This window comes from Balaenoptera acutorostrata, chromosome 20, assembly GCF_949987535.1.
Source record: "Balaenoptera acutorostrata chromosome 20, mBalAcu1.1, whole genome shotgun sequence".
NCBI classification, from domain to species: Eukaryota; Metazoa; Chordata; class Mammalia; order Artiodactyla; family Balaenopteridae; genus Balaenoptera; species Balaenoptera acutorostrata.
In genome coordinates, this window is record NC_080083.1 from 24,091,595 (window position 1) to 24,118,103 (window position 26,509).

The 26,509-nt window shown below is 48.7% G+C and overlaps 1 protein-coding gene and 1 long non-coding RNA gene across 5 annotated transcripts in view; one reads left to right on the plus strand and one right to left on the minus strand.

Moving 5' to 3' along the window:
* Positions 1 to 26,509, plus strand: part of BCAS3 (BCAS3 microtubule associated cell migration factor) — a 577,971-nt gene that overhangs the window by 526,156 nt on the left and 25,306 nt on the right. The gene's annotated exons all lie outside the window — the stretch shown is intronic.
* The window catches only part of LOC103016752 (uncharacterized), a 42,597-nt gene continuing 32,031 nt past the window's right edge, over positions 15,944 to 26,509 (minus strand). Inside the window, exons 2-5 of the long non-coding RNA XR_451756.2 lie at positions 22,479 to 22,548; positions 18,471 to 18,678; positions 17,114 to 17,257; positions 15,944 to 16,794 (exon numbers count right to left, since the gene is read on the minus strand). This is a non-coding gene — a long non-coding RNA (uncharacterized LOC103016752). The remainder of the gene's footprint in view (positions 16,795 to 17,113; positions 17,258 to 18,470; positions 18,679 to 22,478; positions 22,549 to 26,509) is intronic.

A 26,509-nucleotide genomic window follows, 5' to 3' on the forward strand; every position in this document is an offset into this window, starting at 1 on the left:
CAAGTAGACATAGGCAGACCTCCCTTTAGGAGGCCCCGTTTCAGTCAAGTCTGCTTCCATGAAAACCATGTAAATTCAGAGCAGCAGATTGCTCTCAGGGGTGGAGCGGGGACGTTCCCCTCTGACCTAGCCGCTGAGTCCTACTTTCCAGGGCTGACTTACAGTGTGCCCTCAGTCAAGGCACCTGATTTTTCAGGACTACCTCTTCACCCCCTTTCACTCAAAACAGCTGTCTTTGCCCTACATCCTTAGCATTGTAAGATGTAAGCAGAGTGGACTCTGCTATTCTTTGCCAGTCATTCAACAGATGCTCCTTTCATTGCTTCTCTGAACCCCACACTATGAGAAATGCAAAGATGCAAGGTGTAGGGACCATCTAAGGCAGCTGTCTCCCTCCCAACAGAGTTCTTATTGCCAAGTAATTAATGTTGGCACATTGAGGGAAGTTTAATTAAATGATTATTTTGCTTTGTGGGCCTCAGTTTTCTCATCTGGAAAATGGCCATAGTAATAATACCTCATATAGCTCTTGCTAAGAATTAAACAGTGTCCCTAGATGAGTTGCCCAGACTAGGTGCTCAGTACATGGTAGCTCTCGTCCATCTGCCCTTAGAGCTACCAAATATTTATTGAGGGCCTCCTGTGGACTAGACTGTGCAGGGGGGCCCTGGAGATACCATCGTGGTGAAGACCCAGGCAATCAGGAAGTCATTAGCCCAGTCTAGGAGGGGAAAGAGACATTAAACAAAGAATCACATAAATAAATATCTAATTACAAATTTCCCTTCTCTTGCCCTTCAGGGACTAGGGCAGATTGCATCAAGACAGTTTTGGGTGGAGGAGAGAGGAGAGAAACGGCCGTATTTCTAGGCTGCTGAGGTTGGCTGGGTGCAGAAGTGAAAGAGGGGCTGACGTCTGCTGGGTCTGACCAGAAGGTCTGGCCCCTTTTCTCCAGTTCTAAGACTCTGAGCAGTGCCCGCAGGGGACCCCTGTGCCGTCCTTCAGGGCTGCTCCAGACTCGGGAGCAGCAAGGAGTCCAGGTGACCGTGAGCTGGAGAGCATCCCCCCCCATCCCCGGCCCAGGGCTGCGCCTCCTCTGAACGCGGACTGACTTCTGAGAGGTGCCTTTCCCATGTTGGGAATTCATGGCCCTTCATAGTGACTGGGGAAACGGGAGAAAAAGCAACTCTAGGCTGGACTTTCTCTCAGAAATCTACAAACTTCAGTCTGGTCAGAGTCTGGGCTGGCGAGTGGGCACCTGAGAGGGCACAGCCCAGCCTGGCAGCTGTAGCGGCCTGCGGACCAAGGAGGTGTTCAGATCCGGCCCAGAGGGCTCTGCCGGCCTCCTGCCTGCGTTCTGCTCAGATGCAGGGCTTGTAGGACTTCCCTGATGCGAGGGAAGCTCCAGAGGCCCTGCCCCAACCGTGCTGCTCTGGATCAAGGCCTCGCTAAACTCCCAGTTCCCTGGTTTGCAAAGCAAACTTCAGCCTTGTTACTATTTACCTTGGCAAGTCCAGGACCAGATTGATGATCTGTAAAGTGGATTTGTTATTTGGCTGTTTGCTTTGGCAGCTCTTGAAAGCGCTTTGCTGATTACGGTCCCAGATGTCATTGCATACGTTACCCTGCTCTATAATGGGGCTTTGAACACTTTAATTTGAACTACAAATACTATTAAGCTTTTTGCACCTCTTCTGCCTTACGTTCTTGGTTATTAAATATCAGAAAAGACAGCCTGCATTCCCTTAGTCTTCTTTCTCATTGTCTTTGTCAGCCTCCTCCCATAGAGAGCTTCCAGCTTTCCTCCTGTTCTCTCTGGGACTTGCTAGAAACCTTACCCACCTGTGCCCACCCCGCAGGTAAGCTACCCTGGCGGCAGCCTCGCCAGTTTTTCCCTAGCAGGTAATCTTGCCTTCTAGTTTCAAGGTGCAATGCGTTCACTCCAAGCCTGGCTTCCCCACGCTCCCGGTCCTGAGGACTTCGTCCTAGCACTTCGTTCCACTCGCCCACAAGGATTTTTTGTTTGTTTTAACGTTACCGATGGCATTCTTTGGGAGAAGCTAGATTTGGGGCATGAATGTGTCATGTCTTTTTGCCCAGAGAGGGCAAGGGTCTCACCAAAAAGGCCCAACATCACACAAAAAAGCCAGAGGCAGAACCAAAAATGACTTTATACTCTCCCAACTCAAAGCCTGGTATTGCTGCCCGAGCTCCCCTTCTCATACTTGATTCTCAGTCACCTCACCAGGGTGGCGTGGGGAGGAGAGCGGTGGCCGTGTCTTTAAATGGGGGCAGTCGCTGCTCCGTATGTCTTCGGGGTTATTGGTGGAGAGCCCGTGTTCCTGGCTAATGGCGGGTATATGACTCCATGTTCTCCAAGGTAATTGCTTCTTCCTGTTGTAAATAAACCATTAGCCAGGTCCTCGCCTCAGGAAGCAATTTAAGGCCCAGGGGAGGTGGCCAAAGAAGTCAGCTCGCAGCCTCCTGGAAAGGAGGCCCGGCTCTGCCCAGCACCTCCCGTCCCGGTCTTCCCTTCAGAGCAGCGGAGTGCCCCCTCATCGTCCTGCCACGCTCCTGACGGCCTTCCCTCGGCCTTGGATTTGCCAAGCTCCGCGTGAACTGCCTCTGGTTTTGTTTCTCTCCAAAGAAAATGCCCATTTCTAGTCCACCTAAACTGAGTATCGGTGGAATTTTTTTGTGTGTTTGGTGGTTGTGGTGGTATTTTTTTCCTTTTTCTTTTTTGCTTTCACTCCTTAAAAGTCATTTTTTGTCCACTCCTTCTCCTCTGGCCTTAAAGATCCACAAGGTTCTTAGCCGAAGGCTTTCGGCATGTCACAGGGCCTTAGAGATAGAAAAAGTCTCCCTCGTATCAACAGTCAATGGCGTGCCTGTGTATATTTCTGTTAATCATTATATCATCCCTGCAAGGAAGCTAGTTCTAACCCTGTTTTATAGTGAAGGAAGCCGAGGCTCAGTGAGGGCCTGTCCAGTATCACACAGCCACGGCGGGGCTAAGGTTTAAGCAGCTAGATCAGTGTGACTCCAAAGCCAGGGCTGTCTGCCTTCTCCCCCCGCTGCTTCCATTCAATCCCTTCTCCTATGGAAGGTCTGAGTTCTGAGTTGGAAACTGCAGCATCCTTTCTGTGGTGTAAGCATCTCAAAGGTAGGTTGAATGTCATGCTTCATTTTGTATCCCGGTGACTAGTCCTGGACCTTGTTTGATTTAGATGCCCAGTAAATGTTTGTTGGATGAATAACGATACATCCACTCACGTGCTTCTGATTTTAAGTGACCGTGGCTTCCCTGTGGCCAGTCTCTAATATGTCAGAAGGTGGGGCGGGGGAGGGGAGAGACTTTCACCTTTGAAATATTTCAGTTGAAGAAGTTAATTCACTTTGGGAGTTTACTTTAGGAATAGAGATTATGGCAGTTTTTTTGACCACCACTCTCAAATTCTTCTAACCCTTTACTATAATAAGCAAATTGAGCAGATTAAGGACATACTTAACTGCCAAATGGTGTTCTGAACTGTGTAAAGTTACCAGGGTGGCTTTTTTTTTTTTTTTTTTCCTGTATAAAAGATTGTGTGGGTTCTGTGAACCTCTCTGCTTTTTTTAGCCCTTCCTGTCTTATTGTGTTTGAAGTATCTTTGTGGTGACCTGTTGGGAGTGGATTCTTCCATATGGAAGTGTTTCTCTAACTTTTTAATCATTTCTTTTGGGAAGTGGAGAGTTAGGGGTAGCAGATGTTTTTCTGGCATTGTTGTTGAGTGGAGGTAGGGGCTTTTGAGCTGTGAGTCAAGCTGAGCCCAGCCTGAAAGGAGAAGGCCCCTCCCAGGGGTAGGAGGCAGCCCGACACCATTGGCTCTGGCAAATCAGGCCCGTGTGGGAGTAGACCCTTCTGCCCTCACCCTGACTAATGCCTTTTCCATTTCCCAGGAAGAATGCCTTCTCCCCTGTGACACTGAGAAAAGTTATTTTTTTTTCAGTGTCCCAAAGCGAATCCTTACCAGTCCTCAAATGGGAAGCCTGTCTGGTGCCCTTACCCACACCCCCCCCCAAAAAAAAGGAAAAATAACAAATAAAATGAACCCTTGTTTCTCTCCTTCGTGGCAGTCACGTCCCTCTTCGTATTCAGTTTCTCAGGGATCCACAGCTTAACATCTTGGTTTAAAAAAGAAAGGTTGCAAAAACCCGTCTGATTCTCCCATTTTCTCATGTTCTCTTGGACTCTGTGACTCAATCAGCCTATTCAAGAAGCAACACGTGACCTCCTGGGAAGGTCGTTCGGTGGAGGTTGCAGAAACTGATGGCTGGCAACCGTCGTGTGCCGCAGCGCTCAGCCTGAATACTGATTCAACAGTGGCCGCTGCCCTTGCCCTCGGTCTGTTTTACTGCCTCGCCTCCAGTGTCCGCCTCCCCTTCATCCCCAGGTCACACCTGCAGCGCTAACAAAGAAGAGGTTTTGGTGCAGTGAGGGAGAGCGCTCAGGCACTGGCACCCTTCAGCCCCCGGTGATAAGGATACAGTGGGAAGACGGGGAAGGAGCTCAAACGAGGGCTTCCCTTGCCCTGTAATCCTTCCTTGACCAGACCGTGGCTTTGCATGTAAACTTGGGCATTTCAACATTTAGAGGTTGAGGGGGAGAGTAAAAGAGTCAGCAAAAGAGACTGAAAGTAGCTGCTAGAAAGGTGGGAGGAAAACTAGGTGAGCGTGCTGTCAAAGCCAAGGGAAGAGAAGGATCAGCCGCATCAAATGCACACGTGACCTGCTGAGAGGTCAGGTCGGATGATCAGTGAGAAGCACCCATGCGATGCTAGCGTGCAGGTCGCCGCCTGTGGAAGAGCCTTTTCAGTGGAGAGGTGGGGGCAACACCCTGATTGGAGTGGGTTCGAAGAGAACGGGAGGAAGGGTCTTGTAGACAGCAAGTCCAGACCTCTCTTTCAAGGAGTTTTAAGGGAAGGAGAGAAATGGGGAGGCAGCTAGAGGAGGGAGGAGGGTCAAGAGGGTCTTCCTTTTTTTTTTTTAATTTATTTATTTTATTTATTTATTTTTGGCTGCATTGGGTCTTCGTTGCGGTGCACGGGCTTCTCATTGCGGTGGCTTCTCTTGTCAGGGAGCACAGGCTCTAGGCGCGCGGGCTTCAGTAGTTGTGGCTCACAGGCTTCAGTAGTTGTGGCTCACGGGCTCTAGAGCGCAGGCTCAGTAGTCGTGGCGCACGGGCTTAGTTGCTCCGTGGCATGTTGGATCTTCCGGGACCAGGGCTCAAACCCATGTCCCCTGCACTGGCAGGTGGATTCTTAACCACTGCACCACCAGGGAAGCCCAGTTCTTCCTTTCTCTTAATGGAAGAAAAACTAGCAGAATGATGGCAAGAGGATACGGGGTCTAGCGCACAGGTGGAGGGCTTGGCCTTGATGAGTGAGCACATACACTCAGGTGGAGGTAGGTGGATAGATACAGCAGAGGGACTTTCAGTTTCCTTCTCATGGCTTCTGTTTTCTTGGCAAAGTCATAATACGTCCTCAGCTGAAGGTGAGAAGGATGGAGAAGGTATTGGAGGTTTGAGACTAGAGGAGCAAATATGAAGTCATCAGCCAAGAGAGTGGAGGGCAGATGGACTGAGGAAATATGATTAGAGAGCAGCGTTAAAGGCCCATTTGAAGTTAGTGATCATCACGTTAAAAGTAAGACCGGTTAGCACAGTGAGCTTTTTTTTCCAGCTCTGAGTAATTGCATGGGGACAGGGAGGAGGTGGAGAGTTGGTTTAACGATTGTGGTTTCACCAGGCAAGTATAGCAGAGGGAGAGGGGGTGAGTATAAGAGTGCACGTGGGGGAGGAGAGGACAGAGGGGACTAAGGGGCGATGAAAAGCAAGTGGAACCAACAGATTATAGACCTTGGAGGGGTGTCGAAGGATTGTTGGAGCTGGGGTACTAGGGGGAGAGACCCAGAAAGATAGGAGGTGATGGTCAGAGTGGGATATTTGATTTTGAGAGTGTGACAGTGTTTGCAGTTGCTGTTAATTATATCAAAGAAACGGCTGAGATTGAGTGGGGGAGGTAAACTACAAGTGGGGAGGTTCAGGAACTGAGAGGCCAAGTTGTTGCAAGGACCATCTGTGTGACTTACGGCAGGATTCGTGATGGAGAGGGTGGCAGTGAACCAACCAGGAGCTAAAATCTTTGAGGAGTGAGGAGTGTTTCATTCTCGATTCTCTGGCAGAGTGCCTGGGGCAGTATGGCCAACGAGGCATCTCCCAACTGCCGAGTTACCCCGTCCCTCCTCCCTCACTGGGCCAGAGAGCCCAAGATGAAGGGGTCTCACTTTAGCAAGCGTGTGTTGATCGCCTCTATCACAGTTCTGGGCATACAGCAATCAACAGCACACTACAGAAATAAATGCCGTGGAGGGCTAGAGGTTCTTATCCATGCACAGTACAAAGAAATGTTTCTTCTAAAGGAAAATGAGAATATTCCTTCATACTCCAGTAAGTGACCTCTTTTGAGCCACCTCACCCTAGTTCCCCAGCTTGCTGGGCCGCTGAGGAGGGTTGGTTTGTGGAGGGTTGGCACCAGATCCCTCCGTCGGTCCACGTGTGCCTTTGTGGGCACATTGGCCAAGGCAGTTGCCATGCAGGCTGGGGGTGGTAGTGTTTCTGAAAATGTCATCTGGAGCAGTAGCTCAAGCCCTTCCGTGCAGCTTCGTGTTGGACATGGCACTAGGGTGGCCTCTGAGTAGAGAGAATTATGCAGGTGTGTGCCCTGCTCTCTACGTCGTAATGATCTCAGGCAGACGCACTGACTTAGACGGCAGTAGAGACCTGGCCGTGGTTTATGGCAACAGGGAGTGCCTCAGAGTCACCTGGGTTAGGGTTAGGGTGAAGGTGAGGGTCAGGGTTAGGGTGAAGGTGAGGGTCAGGGTTAGGGGAGCTTTTCAAAGATAAAGATGCCCAGGCCCCAATCTTATGCCCCAGAAATTCAGATTATGATCTGGGACGGGGCTCGCACCTCCGTGTATTTGAAAAGCTCCCCAGTGGATTCTGATGTGTCGCCCCAGGTAAGAAGTACTGTTGGAGGAGGTATATGCAGGGGTTTGTGCCAGACAGCTGGATGGCAGGATAGCAAACACCCCACTGCCGTTCCTCTACCAGGTCTCAGTGTGATCAAATGTCTCTTCTGACAGTTCCCTCCTCAACGTGATCCTCCAGGAACTTGTGATTATCCTCAGTCTAAGTCAAAAGCAGCTTAATTTCTCTGAAAACAGTGCCAGTTGGGCATTTTGCCTGGAACGAGAGAAGCAAATCTGTGGCAGTGTTCTTTGCTCGATTCAGCTCTGCAGCCTCCATGGGGCACCCTCTCTGTTCGTACCGCCTCCCCACTTTCTCTTCCTGCCACAAAGTCCAGTGCTTCGTTTGGTGCCTGGTTGGTGAAGTCAGGTCGTTCTAGCAGGACTGGGCACCTGGCTGGATTCAGACTTGGGTGTAGATGGCCTGGTGAAATCTGGTTGGCAAGAAGGTCCTGGGTGGGCTAAGACAAGCAAGTGTCAGTCATAAGGTCAGAGAACAGGAGACTGGGGCCAGGGGCCTGGAGAGCAGGCTGAGTGAGGGTGCAGACCAGACCAGCACCCAACTCTGATCCCAAAGAGCCCTGCAATCAAGTCTGAGAGAGGCTCATTGATACCCAGAAGGAGCTGGAACACATGCACCCACTTTACACAGAGGAACCTGAGTTCACCTGCCTACGTCATCCTTTGACGTCAAATCCCCTGGGTCTTAAAGGGCCAACCTCTTACCAGTTTATTCTGCTTTGTCAGAGACATGGGCCTGTTCATCCAAGACCCTGAGCTGAAAGTTGGAGCCATTGCACCATGAAACGAGCAGCAGTTGACTCTGGGTCTTCTGGTTGAGACTGGTTCCGCCTTTAGGCCCAGCGTTATTTCCCCTGGGACGTTCTTCCCTCTGTGCACTGATATTAGTGTTCTGTTATCCTCTAAAACCCTTGATTCTCAGGGATCGGTATCAAGACGTTAGGAAGGTGGGCCCTAAGTTTTGAGGATACGGTAAAGAGCAAGACGGATGATCTCTCCACCCTCGTGGGCTTATATTGTAGAAGGGAAAACAGACAAACCAGCAGTGCCCGTGGAGTGAGTGTGATAAGGTAGGTTCAGGGGTCTCTGCTATGGGAGCACACAGGAGGGGCATTGGACCTAACCTATAGAGGGTCAGGGAATGCTCAGAAGAAGCTCTGTTTAAGCTGTCATCAAGGGGAAGATGTGAAGGCCCAGAGGTGAGAGGGAGCAGTCCACTGGAGGAAGAAAAAGAAGTTCATTATGCTTAACGCAAGGGACAAGGGAGGGGGTGGGGAGAGGTGAGTCTGGAGGAGTGAGGAGGGCCGGGTCATCAAGGAACTTGGCCACCATGGCGAGCAGTTGAGGCAACATTCTAGCCCCTTGTCTGCCACTGTGGACAGGTATTTTCTGACTCCTGGGATGACTCTGAAATAGATACACACACACACACGCACACACACACACACACACGCGTGCGCACGTGCGCACGCAAATCTCTCAGGAATGATTACTGCCGTGTCCCTTCTCATTTGGAGGCAGCACAGGGTAATCTGGATTATAAACCGTCCGTCTGGGGCAGGGGCTCACCCGCCTGCTGTCATCATCTTTCCTTCCACCTTAGGATGGCGCTCAGCCTCACACAGCCCCAGCCTGCTGATGAAGAATAGAAGTGACAAGGGCAAAATAAAAAAACTCCCCAGAACGTATTCAGTGGGAAAGGAGAAGCGGTTCTCTTGTTCCCAGCCGACACCCCCCGCTCCCGCTTTCTCGTTCCAGAGGAGACTCCGCTTCCACTCTGCCTGACTGGCTGGCTGGACGATTCTTCAGGGGCTGTGTTTTGTGCTCGTCACTCCTATACCAGGTTGCTTTTAAGATGCACGGACTTCTGAATCTTTAAAAGAAAGAACTAAAAAGGAAATCCCAAAGGCAAGTGAGTTGGCAGGTCATCTGCTGAGAATGAGGGAGAGAGTTGTGACAGGTTTGGGGAGCTTGAGAAGAGGGGGAAATACAGGAGGGAACTGACCAGGAACAAATGGGAAAAAAAAAAAAGAAAGATTGAGGAACAGGGAGGGCCTGGCTGATAAATTTGTCATGGTGCCAGTTGACACAGGTGTATGGTTTTTCTCCAGCGCAGCTCTGCAGCCCAGGAGCGGTAGTGGAGAAATTCGATGGCTGCCTGGATCATCCCGGATGCGTCTGGCAAAGCGGGAGGGGCGGATAGACCAGGAGGAGGGGTGACGGGGGCTCGGCGAGAGTGCTCTTGGCCCTGTGAGCTGGGCTGGATGGTGAAGAAGTGCCACCAGGAGGGAGCTGGTGGCTTGGGATATTGTGGAGGGCTCCAGAGGCTGGCAGTCTCGGTGAAGTTGGAAGTCATCATTGGTAGAAATAAGGAAGTGAGAGGGACAGACAAATAGGAAGTTTCACGATCAAAATGTGGGCTTTCTTGCTTCAAATACTAGAAGTGCCAATTGCAGGATCCAGGTGAGTGAATGGCTGGAAGGAAGGTGCAGGTCACTGGTACGTGGAGGTTGGTGAATCGTGAGGCCAAGGGGGTTGGTGTGATCAGGCACCTGAGCGCACCACACTTTCTCAGCATTTGGCAGGAATTGTTGAGAAGGTGACAGGGGTGTAACACCACAGTCCTCTTTGAAGTCGGGGGATTGTTGCTTCGGTCTGTAGAGTCCAGTGACAAGGATGTGGGGCGCTATTTCTAGAGACTGTGTGAGCTCTGAGCTTCTCCCCTGGTTGGTAAGATAATTCCTTTGGAAGAGGTGATGTCATTCACAAAGAATATTTGTATTCCCTTGGAGAAGACAGTACTTCCTTTTATTGTCAGATCATTTTAGTATGATTGAAAAATCAGGGAGAAAGTGTTTTTTTAATGCCTGAAAGGAATACTATATGAGATGTCTCAAATCCTGGCCCCGAGGTCCAGCTCTGTGGCCTAATACAGAGTGTCTTTATACCTCAGCTTCTTTCTGAAACAGAAGAACTTCTCAGAAGAGCAGAATAACGCAGGGTCGTTGTGACAGTCGGTGGGATAGTGGTCCCTTTAAGCATTTATTGTGTATGAGGCACGTTTGTTTAAGCCTTACTATTTTTAATTATCCCCATTTTATAGATGTATACATTGAACCAGGAGAGGTAACTAAGTTACCCAACTTATACAACTGTCATAAATGACAGAAGAAGGGCCCTACAAGTCTGAGCCTTTCACCATTTCCCATCCTACCTCTGTTGGGCTCTGAATACAAAAAATAAGACAAAACACTCACAGTGCTAAGTTGAAAGACAAGGAAACAGCTCACGTGACCACAGTCCCCCCACTGAGGGTGTGCGTGCGCTGTGGGGATGCAGCAGGAGGACCACTCCCGGCCAGGTGACTCCAGGAAGGCTTCCCGGAGGAGCTCAGGCTGGGGTCGAGCCGCGTGTCGTGTCGGCTGCAGGCGGCAGCTTGTGCTGTCAGCTGGCACCTCTTCTCGTGTTGCTCTGAGACATGCCAGCATGTTGCCTTCTCCCTCTGTGTCCTGTTTTGCCCCCTGGTGAGACGCACACACACACACACACACGTCTATTCCCTTTTCTGTAAAACTGCTCTTCACATGTTTGAGTTCTAGAATCGCAGCTCTCTGAACCTCTTCTCCAGGTTAAACAACCTCAGTTTCTTCCCTCCCTCTTTCCTTCCTGCTGGGTGCCAGGAACTGAGGCACTGTGCTGTGCATTTAGGATACAGAGATCTTTTTTGAAAAGAATGGGCTTCCCTGGTGGCGCAAGGGTTAAGAATCCGCCTGCCAACGCAGGGGACACGGGTTCGAGCCCTGGTCCGGGAAGACCCCACACGCCGCCGAGCAACTAAGCCCGTGCGCCACAACTACTGAGCCTGCACTCTAGAGCCCGTGAACCACAACTACTGAAGCCCGCGTGCCACAACTACTGAAGCCCGCGCGCCTAGAGCCCGTGCTCCGCAACAAGAGAAGCCACTGCAGTAAGAAGCCCGCATGCCGCAACTAGAGAAAGCCCGTGCGCCGCAATGAAGACCCAACGCAGCCAAAAAAAAAAGAAGAAGAAGAAGCAGATGCTGCCCTCCAGGAATGTACAGTCTAGTGAGAAGATAGACCAGAAAATACTTTATTGTTCTTTTTTGTAGTCTGTCCCCTTTACCAAAACTCCCAGCACTCAGCACAGTAGCTGGACCGTAATAGACCCCCAGTAAGGGTCTGTTGTGGAATTGACTACACGGGGGCTCTCGGGAAGGGAAGCCCAGGGTGGTGTGGTGCCTGCTGGAAAACCTAAATCAGCCCCAGAAGGAGAGTGCCAGGCTCCCCAGCGGATCTGAGTCTTCAAGGATAAATAGGACTTAGCCAGGGAAGAAGAACATCCCAGGCAGAGGGAGCCGCAGATTCAGTGGCGCAGAGGGCAAAGCGCCAGGGCGGGTGTGGTGTGTAGAGTGTGGAGAGCTGGCCAGGGCCAGGTGATGACAGTGGCGCTAAGGACATTGGGCTTTATCCTGAGGCTAGATGAGGCAGATGTTCAGATTGGCATTGTAGAGAAGATCACTCTGGTGGCACTAAGAGGAATGAAAAGAAGGGAAGATCTACTGAGGAGCAGGAAGACCAGTGTCAAGTTGTTGGAATTACCCTGTGAGAACTGAACTCAGTGGCTATGGAGTAGGGGACAGAGTCAAGAGGGTTTAAGAAGGGAATTCCCTGGCGGTCCAGTGGTGAGGACTCGGTGCTTTTGCTGTTGGGGCCCGGGTTCAATCCCTGGTCAGGGAACCAAGATCCCGCAAGCCATGCGGTGCAGCCAAATAAATAATTAATTTATTTATTATTTATTATTTTTTTTTTAAAAAAAGAGTTTAAGAAGTCAGATCTACCGGACTTCCTGACCAGCTGGCTCTGGGAATGGGATGAGGGAAAGGAGGGGTCTGGCAGAGGGCACCAAGAAGGCAGTGTGGCCATTGGTTTAGGGACTAGAGAAGGACGAACACATTTTGGAGCTGTAAGGTAATGGATTGGTTTTGGACATGACTTGGAGGTGCCTGGGGAGCATGTCTGGTCTGACACAAATGGCCCTGGAGGCCAAGAGAGAACCAAGTTAGAAGTGCAGTTTGGAAGTCAGTCGCATGTCCGTGATAGTTGTGACTAAGAGCTGATAAGCTCACCCAGGCACAGTGTGCAGAGAAAGAAGAGAAGAGGGTTAAGGGTGAAACCCTTAGAAGCACCAAAATTTGAGGAGCAGACGGAACTGAGCAAGGCCTTGGGAGAGACTTTGGGGGTGGTCAGAGGGGGAGGAGGGAAATCAGAGGAAACGGAGAAAGAATGGGAGCAGTCTGCAACTTCCCGACGCAGTCAGCTTTCCTTTATAGCATCTTGAGTTGCCACATGGTTGTAACTGAGCTACCACGGTCATGGGGGGACAGTCACCTGCTTTTTCAATCTTGAGAGATTCTTAAGACTGGATTTGAGCACCGGCTGCTCTAGAGCCATGGCTCCCAAAATTCCCAGGTGAGAATCAGACGCTATCCCAGAACCACTCCATTATTAGGACATCTTGGAGACAGGCCTGAGAATCTGTTTTTCAATAAGCACCCTGGTGATTCTTCTTATTAGGGAAGTCTGAGAATGGTGCTCCAGACCGAAGGTTCTTCCATCATAACCTGGGGGCTCTTTGTGACTCCTCCAGCCACACCTCCACCCTCCCACAATTTCTACACACAAATTCTGACCTAAGGTTCTGGAGAACCCCTATAGTTAGTTATGAGCCACTGTGGCTGGTGGAACTCCTCAAATGTGTGGAAATGGAAATGCTAACCCACTGATCTAATGGAGAGTTTCTGAACAACTGTCTGAGTATTCGGGAATCCAATGGAAATCCTGCATTTAGACAGATAATTGATCTAGCGCTCCTTCTCCGAAAGCATTTAGACTGGAATATCCTCACTGCCCTCTGGTGTAGACAGTCTGATTGCCTACTCCACTTTGTGGAATAATGGAACTGAATGTAATCCAACGTTAAAAAAAAAAAAAAAAAAACCATATGTTAAAAAGCTGACTATTAAAGTAGTTTGGAAGAGACACCACATGTAGACAAAGGAGACATTTTAAAGTTACTGCCATGGCAGGAGCTGACTCTCCTCATTTATATGTTTAGGAACTAAGACTGCTCAATGTCCCAGCAGTGAAATTCGTGAAGTATGTTTAAAACATCTATTCTCAGGAGCGTCTTTGTAAATAAGACCTTTGACTCTACCACAAGTATTTATTAGGCATAGAAGTTGTTCAGAGGGCCTGCACCCCTTGTGTGAAATTGCAAATCTATAAAATTCAAACATTGTCTTTAATGAATAGTCAAGATAGATCATCTTTTCCTAAGCAATTGGCTTTGGGACATTATCTTTCCAGGATAAATAGAGATATTCATTAGACTTATGCTAATATTGCAGGCAGAAGGTACCTGCTGAGGTAGAGAACTCGGGAGTGTCCCTCTAAGGAGCGTGAGGACCTCTTCTTTTTTGGAGTTAGTTTAAAATGAAAGACTGATACTGCCTGGAGGTAGGAGGGTGGCTGAGAAATGCCCTTAGGAGCTCCCTTCATACCCATGACACGTACATACTTCAGACTGAAAGATAACGAAGTCTTCTTCTTTCATCCATTCATTCAATAAATATTTACTGGGCACCTATTATGTGGCAAGATCTGTGCTGCAGGCTCTTGGCTCTCAGGTATCTCTGGGACATCAGAACAACTTCAGGGGGAGCCCGTTTGATCCTGGAGGGCAGCAGTGGAGGATCTTGTGCAACATGAAAGCTACAGTAGAGACGTTACTGGTGACTTTCACATTCCCGGTTTAGAAATGAGCAGCGAGCTAAGCTATGTGGATGTTCCCATGCCACAGGAAGCCACACCGTTTAGACATCCTCCTTACTACGTCTCAGAGGAGCTGGAGGGAAGTGGTGAAAGCACCAGCCTAAGGCCATCTGGCTTCTCAGGGCAAAATCAGTACTTTGCAGGCAGATTACACATTGTAATCTTGAAGGTTCTATCTCGTACCTTGTCATTTGAATCTTCACATAACTTTGAGAATTACGAATAACTAGCCAGAATAGCTAGCATTATTATTATTATTGCTCTTTTCCAGTAGAGAAAACTGACGTGCCTGGAGGCTGAGTGACCTGCACAAGGTCACACAGAACAGACCAGAGCCAAAGCTAATACTTAGTTTCCCACTCTTACCCACGTACTCTTTCTACCAGCAGAATTCGTTGACCTTGTAAGCACCTTGTCTGTCCAAAGGATCTGACCCCCAGCCCCATCTCACAATGCTTTTAAAAATAAGATATAAGGTGAAGAGAAGAGATTGTAGCTAGATTCAAAGGGTACAAGCAACTCGGGCCTTGACGATAGACACCGCGGGCAGGGGTAGGAGGAGGAGGGATGGTTCACCCAGTCTATGATGTACCACCACCCATCTTGGCTCTTGAGAACAAGAGAGTCACCTCCTACATTAGAAGATGATGATAGAGCTCATAGCCAGGCCTCTTCATTAATGACTTGCCCGGGAGGGTTTTGGTGGGTTTGCAAGTTCATTGAGTTGTTTGGTAGGTATTTGTATAAGAAAGATGACTTGGTTTTTATTTATTTACCTTTTTTTTTTTTAACAGTCTGAGACATATGAGAAAGCTATGCTAGTAACTTTTCTACCCTGGAGGCATTTCTAAAACTCAAATGAAGCACAATGAGAAATTCATTCTTCCGTTCAGCTGTTAGCTCTAACTCAAGGTTAGATGACAGGGCCGTGTCTGTCTGACATGGTAACAGGAGGTGTCCAGGCCCCTCCTAAGGGCCTCTTGGCGCCTTGGCTTTTCTCTCTCTCTCTCTCTCTCTCTCTCTCTCTCTCTCTCCTTATGGATGGCTCTGCCCTTCCTCTAATTCACTGTGTACCCCAGGTCCAAAGATAAAAAGATAGGTTTCAGCAAACACACGGGCACACTCATTCTGGGCTAACTCTGTAAACCTGCTCCTTGCGTGAGTGTAGCAGAAACAAAATATGTCGCTTCCTCCTCGTGGGAGGGATTGGCATTGCTTACACAGGGAAGGGGTAGAGGAGGCTCTGCTGGCCTTTTTGAACTTGCTTCTCAACTAGGGAAATGAATAACATCCTGATTGGCCCCAGTGGAGTAGAAGCAGAGGAAAAGGAGGGGAAATCCTGGCCCCAAGCTCCAGCCACGGCATACGAATCACTACCCAGGTGCCAGACTTGGCACAGAGTGTGACCAGTGAGTGGAGGGGAAATCATAAGCAGATTAACACAGTTTTTTGGACATTTTCACACTTAACTAATGAAGTGGGCATTTTACAAAGCCTAAGCAGAATCTCCTTCACAGGCAAGCAAGAGTTCCCCAGCCTTCTCCTATAGGCAAGAAGGCTGGAGGGGAAAGGGCAGAGACAACCCAAGCATTGGCCCTCCCCACCACCACCCCCACACACACACTTCTCTACTCGGCTCCTAGACTTAGCACGAGGTATGAACTTCTCTGTTTGCTTTCATAGAGGGTTAACCCCGGGCCTTAGAACTTGTGTCAACACTTAGCACAAGGCTGGAACCAAGGGGAGAGGCTGAGTGACTGGCAGATGAGGGTGGTCTGAGGGTTGAACTGTGGGGTGTGGAGGGGGATGGAAAGGCAAAGGAGATACCAGTTGAATGTCAGCTGGATGTAAGGGACCCAGGACTGATTTGCAAGATCAAGGTTCTGTCTATTCCTGCTGCCGTCAGGGGCCAGGACCCGTCCCCTCCCTGGACCAATTTCCTTGTCTTGAAATGAGTAGATAGAAGCAGATATACTCTAAGAATGTTTGGTGGGACAGGACAAGGGGAGGGGCGGGCGGTGTCAGCAGCAGTCTCCAGCTTTATTGTGCACACGGATCCCCTGGGGTTCCGACTTCAACGCAGATCCTGATTCATTCATGTCTCGGGTGGGGCCTGAGAGCCTCCATTTCTAACGGGCTTCCTGCTGCTGCTGGTTGGGGGCCCGCACTTTGAGTAGCACAGGTGTGGAGCACAGGATGGGGTTCCCTGGTCTACGCTCTGCCCCCCACTTAACTCCCTGCACTTATTTCGTCAGCTGTGAAATGGGGACTAGTAATAGTTGCCTTGCCTTCCTCCCTAGGGGTGTTGTGAGGATTAAGGGGAGAAAGGCCTGTGAAAGCACCTTGTAAAGGGTAAGGCAGTGTGAGTGTAAGGGATTATTTTCATTGTGAAGGTTTCTACGCCTCAGTGCTCTCCCGTGTGTGTTCCTGCAGCGGCTCAACTTTTCCCTACATCCGCCTTTGTTTCCATGCCTGGGCTGCTAGTCAATGCCACCAGCCAGGGCTAAACAAATACTTGGACATGTCAAGGCAGGAAATGACAGTTCCCGGGCACCCCACTGTTTCAGGTGCAGAACAAGCCCCAAACACACCTTGTGTGATAAATTCAAGTGATACCAAGCTGAGCCCCACCCCCTCCCCCATGGGCTGCCAGGCCAGGAAATGAGGCCAGAAGTCAAGGAGGTCCCTGTAGGACAAGGGACCCAAGCAAAGCACTAGCCAAGCTTTCAGCAAGGTGGATCACCAGTCCACGCTTTGATGCCACTTCTGTGCCCACCGCAGGCAGCCATGATGATATTTCTGAAGTGTGTTGGTCTATTCACTGAGGACCTTCACAGATGGTTCCACAGCTACCCTGTGAGGCAAGAAACTAATGTGACTGAGGCAAGTCATAGACCCTCCCTGACCCTCAGTATCCTCATCTGTAAAATGGAGTCGACAGTGTCTGTCCTGCCTACGGTACAAATTGCTGTGATCCTAGAATCAAAGTGAAATAACTGTGTGAAAATATGCAGTGATTCTGTGAAATTATGTGAGTTGTTATTCTTCATGAGAGACTTCCTGCTCCAGTGGAGTTGACTCACAGCCCCACGTGAGGAACATCCTTGCTTTCATTTCTGTGCTCAGACCTCCCCGCCCCCCACCTTCCCTAGTGTGGGCTGTCCTCCACCCACCTCAACCTCCACGCCCGATGGAAAGCATCCCCAGGCACCCCAGCTCCAGTGGGGGTCCCGCACTGTCCAAACTGTGCTGGTTTTCATCTCGCTCCTCGCGGGCACTGAGGCCAAGTCTCTGCCGAGCAACTTCTTTGGAAGGGCCTGGAAAGTACAGATCCTGTTATATAATAGACCCCACGTCAGAGTGGCAGGCCAGGCCCAGATCTTCATCCCAAGATGCCTGCGGCGGAAAATCTGGTTCAGGTTTACCCCGTGGAGTGAGTACTGATGGGTTTTGGTGGCAGAGATTGGTAGAAGGCTGACCACACATTACAAATGGAAATGCCTGTTGCCCAAGCTGGGGGCGCCATTGTCAAGGCCACAGAGTTAGGGGACTACCAGACTAATAAAACCAGAAATGGGCAGGGTATCAAACCAGTCAGCTCTGGGGCCCACACGCACATCCAGGACCCTCCTTCAGCACAGGGTGGGTCCCTCCCTTTCCCCAAAGCCACTGCTTAGAGGAGCGAATGGCAGCAGGACCCACTTTGCCCACCCATCCCTCTCTGGCCTTTGAAAACTCCTGAGGCCAACAGGGCCCAGGCCTGCAAAGTTGGGCCTCCGTTCACCTCAGCCAGCCCGGGAAGCAGAGTGGTCTCATCTGAGGAAATGCAAATCCTCAGGCAGGAGCAAAAATAACCCAGAAGGGCAAGCTATGCTCATCTGTGTGTATACTGGGTTTCACATCTGAAATCCGGTCGTGATAAATCTGATGGTTTTGAAACATCTTCTTTAATTAATAAAAACAGAGGACATCTTAGCCCCAGGTTTCAGACTTCAAAGTTCTCCTCAGTTGAGAGCCTCAAATTTGGCTTATTTGTGGAGCACTGTAATCTCTTTCAAGACAAACACAGGGTTTTAGTTGGGTTGCTGCCCCCACCCCACCACAGCTGAATGGCAAGAACCACTTTATAATTCAAGACTGGGAAGACTGAGCTGAAAACCCCCTTCCTGGTCCTGCAGCCATATTTTCAAAATCAAAATTAAGCCTGGATTTTCATGGGGAAAGTACAGGCTTTGGAGGCAGATGAACCTAGAATCAGAATCCTGACCATACCCTTGGTACTGTCATCTTGAGCAAAAATGTTATGTCTCTCTGCCTCAGTTTCTTGATCTGTAAAATGGGAATATTGATACCAACATCAGACTTGTTGGGGTGATTCCTATGAGGTAATGCACGTGAAGTGGCTATGCCTGGCACAAAATAGACACTCGACAAATGTCCGTTCTCTTGCCTTTCCTGATATCTGCTCTGATCACAGAACTAATTATGTGGAATCGGGACTGTCCTGGAAAACCTAGTTTGTGTGCTTACCTGTCTTGAGAGATACAGTTCCATGACATTTTTCCATTCAAGGAGTTGTTAGGTTTCCGAGGATACTGTTTGTCTTGCAGTGTCTTCTGAGCCTTACCATAGGAATCCTATGACAGAGGGCTGTGTGTAAACTTCCTCTCCACCCTCAGAAGCAGGCCAAGCATCCTGAATGGTTAGCCTAGCTGCAAAATGATTCTTCTCTTCTCACCTAGAAGGGGAGAGATCTTGATTGTGCCACGTTTCAAGCAGAGGAGGAAAGGGTCTCTGGGATCCTGTCTGGGAAATGCCCGTGTCCACCTGACTCAGAAAGCTCTGCTGTTTGAGGCATCTTCAGGTCTGGTCTGAGTGTGAAGCCAGTGGTAACTCCCCTGGGACCTGCAGTGATGACTGATTTCTTGGGCTCCCAGGCAAAAGGAAGGGCCCTGCTCAGTGACCTCCTAATGATGTGTGAGGGGCTCAGACCTTCCTTGACAGTCATGGAAGGGTGTCTCCTAGGAAGCTGTGTCCTGTTTATCCAAAGGATAGTGGGAGTGTGGGGGGCAGGGCAGGGTGGGGACAAAGGTGACAGGTAAAGGGACTTGATGTAAAAATCGACTCCTTCCAGACTTGCTCTACCTGCCCTTTCTGATCTGATGTATGAAATTTGTACAGAGGTGGAATTGTTTCTGCCATTTTTCACACACAAGTTGGTGCACATTCCTGATATGAATTAGTAAGAAATATGCCAGATGTACACAGGGGTGGGTCAACATTGCATGCAGCCAACCACGGCCACTGGGAGAAAAGTCAAACGTGGGCCCTAGAGCCACGGGCTCACCTGCCCCGGCTGAGTCAAGCACAGGGCTTGGCAAGCGAGTCAACTCAGCAGAGTCAGGGCTTCCCTTCCAGTGCTTTTCACAGGCTCACCTGTGATCCAGGTCCCAGCATGAGTGTTTCTGCCATAGGCATTTTTTTCTCTCCAATTTTTTCTTAGTATTTGTTGGCTTGCTTTATGCTGATTACGGAAGTTATAAGAAACATATAGAAAGGTTTAAAGTAACAGAAGAGTTCCATATAACCCAACTGCCCAGAGGCAACCATGGTTAATATTTTCTCATGACTCTTTTAAAATGTTTTTTTTTTATGCTTTCTTTACATTGTTCAGTAATACTAACTGTACAATTTTGTTTTATTTTTTTAAAAAATTGAAGTATAGCTGGTTTACAATGTTTCAGGCGTACAGCAAAGTGATTCAGTTTTATATATATATATTTATGTGTATATAAATTTACATATTTTTATATATACATATGTATTCTTTTTCAGATTCTCTTCCGTTGTAGGTTATTACAAGATATTGAGTAGAGTTCCCTGTGCTATACAGTAGGTCCTTGTTGTTTATCTATTTTATATAAAATAGTGTATGTCTGTTAATCCCAAATAATTTAACATCATCTCTTATAGAATTTCTCCTGTTATAAGTAACGTTTTTCAAGACTACCTAATATTCTACTGCCACGATGAAGCATAATTTACTTAACAAATACCCTATTGTAAGGCTGCATTCAAGTGGCAGTGAGCATCTTTATGCATGAAGGTTGTTGGCGTCTTAGATTAGGGTTAGGTTGGGTTAGGTTTCTAGAAGTGGCCTTTTATGTTTTTAAAAGGCTCTTTATACATATTGCCAAATTGCCCTTTAGATAGTTTATACCAATAATATTCCCATTAGCAACAGTCTATTTCATTTCATCCTTACTTGTGTTGAGTACGATTCTGTTTATTCATTAAAGAATTTAGGGAACAGAAATGTCCTATCCCCACCCTCTGATGTGGGGAGATCAGGGCATGTGAGGGACCTGACCTCAGAGCTAAGAGACCACCTCCCCTGCTCTCTTGGGCCCTCTGCAGTCATCCTCAGAGAAGAAGGGGATACATACCCAATGTAGATGCTGTAACTCCCTATCAAAGGCTCTGGCTATGTGATGACACAGAACCACTCAGCTTTCATGATGGAGTTGCCCAGACTGGGAGCTTATGTGACTGTTCCCCACCCAGTATCCTCCTCCAGCTGCTTGTCTTCTGGCCTAGAGGTGTCCCTACTCACCTTCTAAGCCTTTCACAGAATCCCACTGCCCCTAAGAAGAGCTGCTCACAGAGCCCTGGGGTAGTCCCCTATGTTGGAGTGGCCCCGTTCAGTTTTACAAAGCACTCTTTCATGTACTACCTGATCAGATGCTCATGACAGCCCTGGAAGGCAAACATTCATTTCCCTGTTTTATAGGTGTATCATTTTCCTAGGGCTGCCGTAACAAATTACTACAAACTTGGTAACTTAGAACAACAGAAATGTATTCTCTCATATTTCTGGGGGCCAGAAGTTCAAAATCAAGGTGTCAGCAGCATCACGCTTCCACCAAAGTCTCCACGGGAGAATCCTTGCTTGCTTCTTCCAGCCAAGACTCCTTTACAGGGTGGCTGCTTGATTATGGAACTGGTTCATAGAAAATGAAATTTGGTACCCTTGGATACCCTAGGAACCTCAGACATCATGTCACCATTACTCTGTTAGTGTATTACTGTTCATTACATTGAAAATATTAGCAAACCCCTTAAATGAGAGCTGCTCATTTATTCTCCATGTGGTAAGTGGGGAAATTAAGACCTAGAGTAACCAGAAAAGTTAATGGGAGAATTCCAATTGTAGCCTGGATGTCTGGATTTGTAATCTATATCCTAAGCTTTAAAGTATGAGTTGTGATCATATGTTACAGTTAAAATTGTTGTCAAAATGACTATTTTAAATAGCACAGAAATTCTTAGTGTCTCAGTTACTGTTGAATCCCTCTTCCCTGTCTCAGGCGCCTTTGACATGCCCCACACGGCAGTCTGTTCATGGACCTCTGATGAACAGTGACTAATTCCTTCCCACTAGTGGCCCCGAGGGCCTGTGAGGACAGATGTACCATCACCACATCTGGCTCGCCAGCATCTCCTGGCTTGCCACCATTAGCTAAGGGTGTTTTTGTACTTTGCGGGTACCTTTCCCTTCTATTGCTAAGTTTACTTCTGAACTGGAATAGTAGATCCTTTAATGACCTAACCGCCAAATCTAAACCCCGCAGCCAAACGGATGACTATGGGACAAACATGGTACACGGTCACAAGTTTGGTGAGCATTAGATAGTCGGAGTCATAAAAGATTGCTGGGGTCTAGGCCTCTTTGCTCTGTACTGCGTCTTTGGATGTGGGTTACGGTTATCTTGGGAACCAACGTAAAGGACTGAGAGGGACAGACGGGGTCCTCATATGCTCTCAGCCTCCCTCTCCCATGTCTGTTAGCCATGACATAGCACATGTTGAGATAGTGAAACATGCCTGTGGCCGCATCTAATAACCACAAAGCTCATGTCCTCAGCCTGTGCTTATATGAACCAACCTGTTCATATAAGCACAGAGAAAGCACCAGTCTCAAGCTCAGTTTGGTGCCCTAGTTTGGGATCAGGTGGGGACACTCTCCAATGGCCGCTCTCATCATGCCTGGGATCATTTATTTCTTAATTATCATGGACATCATTATCATCACACACTCTCACCCAGGAAGGCTTATGTTTTGAAGAGCATTGGTTAATGACAAGTTTTGCTCTTGGTACCTGGCCTCCCTGGTGGCTGGAAATCTGATCAACAGGCTCTCATCAACATCCAAACCCTGGGCTGAATCTAATGGATGCAAAGCGGAGGCTGAGCCACAATCTCCTAAATAGCGAGGGTGTGATGAGACACTATCAGCTCAGAGGAACATCCCACCTCCCCCATGCTGCCTCCACCGCTGGGCTTCCCTGCCCCTTGACAGTGGTGCACAAAAGACAGAGCACGTGTGCCACTCACATCCCCCTGGAGCTTGCTGGCTCACCAGCTGTCATGGCATGCCTCTAATGCATTTGTGAAACCCGAGAACCTGACCCATTTCTCCTCTGGGGAGAGAGTGTAACGCAGGATGCCAAGCTGAGAAGTAGGGTTTGGGAAGCTCACCTGTATGAACCTGGCTCTCTGTGTCATCCAAGGCAGATTGTTTGGGTTCTTCCAATTCCCAGAATCTCACCTGTAAAATAAGCATCCAGAGGGTAGTAGAATGATACTGCAACATTGTTTTCCGCTCACTTACAATTTTTCTCCTTCCTCTTATTTAATTTTAGCTCCTTTTTCTGCTTGCCTCCATCTCCTCCTCCCAATCCTGGCCCTAGATGTTTAGTCTCTGGGACAATACACCCAAAGGGTATTGACTCCAGAGTGACTGTCAAATTTCTCAGATGTTAAAAAAAAAAAAAAAAAAAAAAAAATTTCTCAGATGTTCATAATCAGTCAATAAACATGTTTGGAGCAAGCACAATGCACAAAGTCTGGTGCTTATTACAGACTTATGGCTTGTGGAGGAATCCATGCCCTCAAGCAGCTTCTAAACTAGGTTGAAGAGCAGATCATGAGAATCATGTAAGGCAGTGTGGGAAGAACACCAGGGGACCGATCTCACTAACCTGGGATCTGAGGATGGGCTTCAGAGGCATCCCTCAGCACCCTGAAACTGCTTATATCATTTCATGTTTGCCAATACACATTTTGGGGGTAAGTTTATAGCTTTCACCAGCTTCACCCCAAGAGGTGAAGAATTTTGTGTACAGTCAGACTTTGTAGAAGAGTGCTCATGATAACTTAGATTATCATTATAACAAGGTTTCGTTGAGCCAGTGAGACCTGAACTGAATCTTAGAAAATATATTCAGAGAATAGCGGGGTGGGAGGCAGCCCTGAAGGAAGGGGTCTCCAGGGAGCATCACGGGAGGACTGTCGCACTTAGGACCGGTGACCTTAAGTTGTCTCACCTCCCTCAGTCTCAGAAAAATGCAGATCTGTAAAATGGTGATCATTGCTGCTTCCCAGAATTTTGTGGACCTTGAGCTTTTTTTTTTTTTTTTTTTTTCTTGCTCACTTTGTATTCCCATCCCTCCGCACGGGGCTTGACTCATATCACAGTGGACACTAATCCATATTTGATGAATGTGTGAGTTAACCGAAATCATAAACGTGAGAGGGCTTGGTAAAGAGCAGAGCATTGCTTCAGCTAAAGATCTTTGTTGCTAAGTACGTATACTTTGTGCTTTGCAAGCAGCCTGCACTAAATGTCTTCTCCCCCTTGAAACTGACCCTTTCCCCCATAATGGGGCTCAAAGGGCCAGCCCATCTGATGGAGTGTCCCTAGGCTGGCCAGATGAATGATAGCGGTGCCGATCACGCTGACAAGATGTGCAGTTGCCTAAGAGCCCAGAGGTGACCTCACTCTCCAAGGGCTCGGCCTCTAACCCCAGCCCCTGCTGGCACACGCACACACCTGCAGCCCTTTTCTCACTCCAAGACGAGGAGACCCCGTGAGCTCCTTTGCTGCCCTCATCTGCACTGGCAGGAAGGATGGACAGGAAGGGGGCATTGCTGGGCCTCTGCTGGGACCCCCTCTAGCACTATAAGCGGGACCACTGATGGCCTGCTCTCTGTGACCTCTCAGGACTGTCGAAATGATCAAATGCTCCTTTGCTGAGCACTTTTTGTATCCCCAGCCTCCTACTCACAGCTTCCTCGCAGTACCCCTGCTAAGAGAGAACAGATTAGATCTTCTGTCAATTTTTCTTTTCTCCTGTGTGCCATCCAACAGGATGACTCATCGGCGTTACCAGGATACTCCAAGAAACTTGGGCTGTTTGGGTGTGGGAAAGATTTTTAAAAGGCCGTGGTTGAAGGTGACGGGAGTTCTCAGAACAAGTTAGGAAAGATAGAGGTGATTTCTCCCTGTAACAGTTCTCCACTGCAGATGCAGCTGATAGAATGAGCTCCAAGATAAGAGTTAGGAGCTTGTGTTCCAGATCTGTCACTTAGAGACTTTGAGCAAGCCACTGAATCTCTCTGAGCTTCCAGCTCCTCTCCCATAAGTTGGAGTGGTACCCATCTTGCCTCTCAGGATCACTGTGATAGTCAACATTTACGATGATACTTCAAGTGGTATAAAGTTGTACATATTTGTTATTATTAACATATACACGAGCATACCCCTTATGTGCAGAGCACTCACTATATGCTATTTATCTAATGCAAACCCCATAACACCCCTATGAGATTGTATTGTTTTTCCATTTTTACGGATGAGGAATCAGAGGCTCAGAAAGGTAAAGGGCTTGCCCAGAGCTATACGCATACAAGTAATATGTGTTAGAGCCTGTATTTCTGTTTCCATTCTCCACTATAACACTAGCTCATGATCCTTTTCTCCTGTATAGTGTCACTTTGTCCCTTAAAATATTGCATACTCCTCTGGCCTTTACCCTCTCTCATGGACCGGGCCCCTTACCTGCATGCTTCTTGCTATAACATCTTGCTGGATTGTTTCATTTTCTTCCTGCTTTGGCTTCTGATACTCCTCTTGGCCCTGCTGTCAGCTTACCTGCCCTGACCTCTAAACACAGTATGTACAATCCTTGACTGAGCGCCTTTCTAGAGGCAGGCACCCTGCTCCTGTGAAGTGAGAAAAGGAACGATCATTCTCTTCCCTTCTCCAGGCTCTGGGACATCTCTGTCCATAAAAATTTTAAAAAAAAGTTGCCGCCCCGGCCCTGAGCGCACGGGGAGGAGGAGTGCCCACGTTTTATTGTTGATCTCCTCTTCTGGAAATTACTAAGCATAGACTTGCCAGGCAGACCCCAGGCAGACCAGGAACACTGGTGCTGTAGCTCTTGATCTTGTCAACTAAGAGTGGGGCGGTAGAGGAAAACTCAGACTCCCGGCAGGAACCTCACTTAATCTCTTCCCTCCTTTGAGACGGGGCAAAGAGTTACTACCTCAGAGATGGAAAAAGGAGGTGGAGGGACTCGCCTCACATCACTTAGTGAGTGGGCACTGCAATCAACAGTCCACTGTGTGTCTTCAGTCCTTGTGTGTCCTTGGGGACTGGGCACCTTTGAGTCGTGGCTGATGCCGGTTGAGTGTGGGCCCCAGGGCATCACTAGCACAGCCCAGGCCCTTAGAGGGCTGACCTCAGAGCACCTCTCCCCCACTGCCCAGCGCCTGGCTCCCCAGACCCACCGCCTGACCCTACCTGATGGAGAGAGAAGGTGGTATAGGGCAGCTCCCCGTCCCTGAGTCCGACCTGACAAGCTGATCCCCAGCAACCGACTCCCAAGGTGGGCCTCTTCTTGGGGAGACGCATTTATAGACGCTACCCATTACCCTGGCACCAGGAATCTACCCTCCAGTGAGGCAAGAGATAAATCAAAGCCAAACTTGGCTGATGACATTCAGGAGCCAGGAGTGACCCTTGCCACACATAGAAATCCCAGCGGGCTGGCCAAGGGCCTTTGTCTGGTCAGGAGAGCTCAGGATTATCTGGCCCTCTTTGCTGATGTATGGAGTCAGCGGCTGTCGGAGTGTTTACGAACGGTTATCACCTCAGTGCTTTGGCCATTATCAGAGGCAGGGCCGCCTGCCGGGGCTGGGGCTCGCACCCTCTCTATTACCACCTGTCATTGGCAGAGAGTGTGCCCTGACGCTGCCCAGTCCTGACTGCCGAGGGAAGATAGTTTCTGACGGCTGATCAAAGAGGAGAAGCAAGACCTGATAAAAAGAGTGTGTGGTGGTGTACTTTTAACTTTGGGAAACATTGGCATTTGCATTTTTTCCCCATCTTCCTGGTGCTGGCAGGAACCAAGCCCAATAAATGCAGTGGATTCAGTTACCTAATCGCTGGGGAAATGGTATGTGCTTAAAGCAACGGAGCATGACTATAATCTCCTTCCAAGAGAGAGTGGATGAAATAAGCTTTCACAGAAGACTTGCTGTATAATAAAGTAGAATAATTTAAATTTAGCCTTTGAAGTGATCTTGCATGTAAAATCTAATCTTGGCATTCAGCAGAGTACCGTGTACTTTTTGGAATTGGGAAGCAGCTTCAGATCAAGGAAAGGTCTTTGCTGAAGACGCTATCACCCAAGTCTCGTGCTGCCATCCTGCAAATGGTGCCCCGG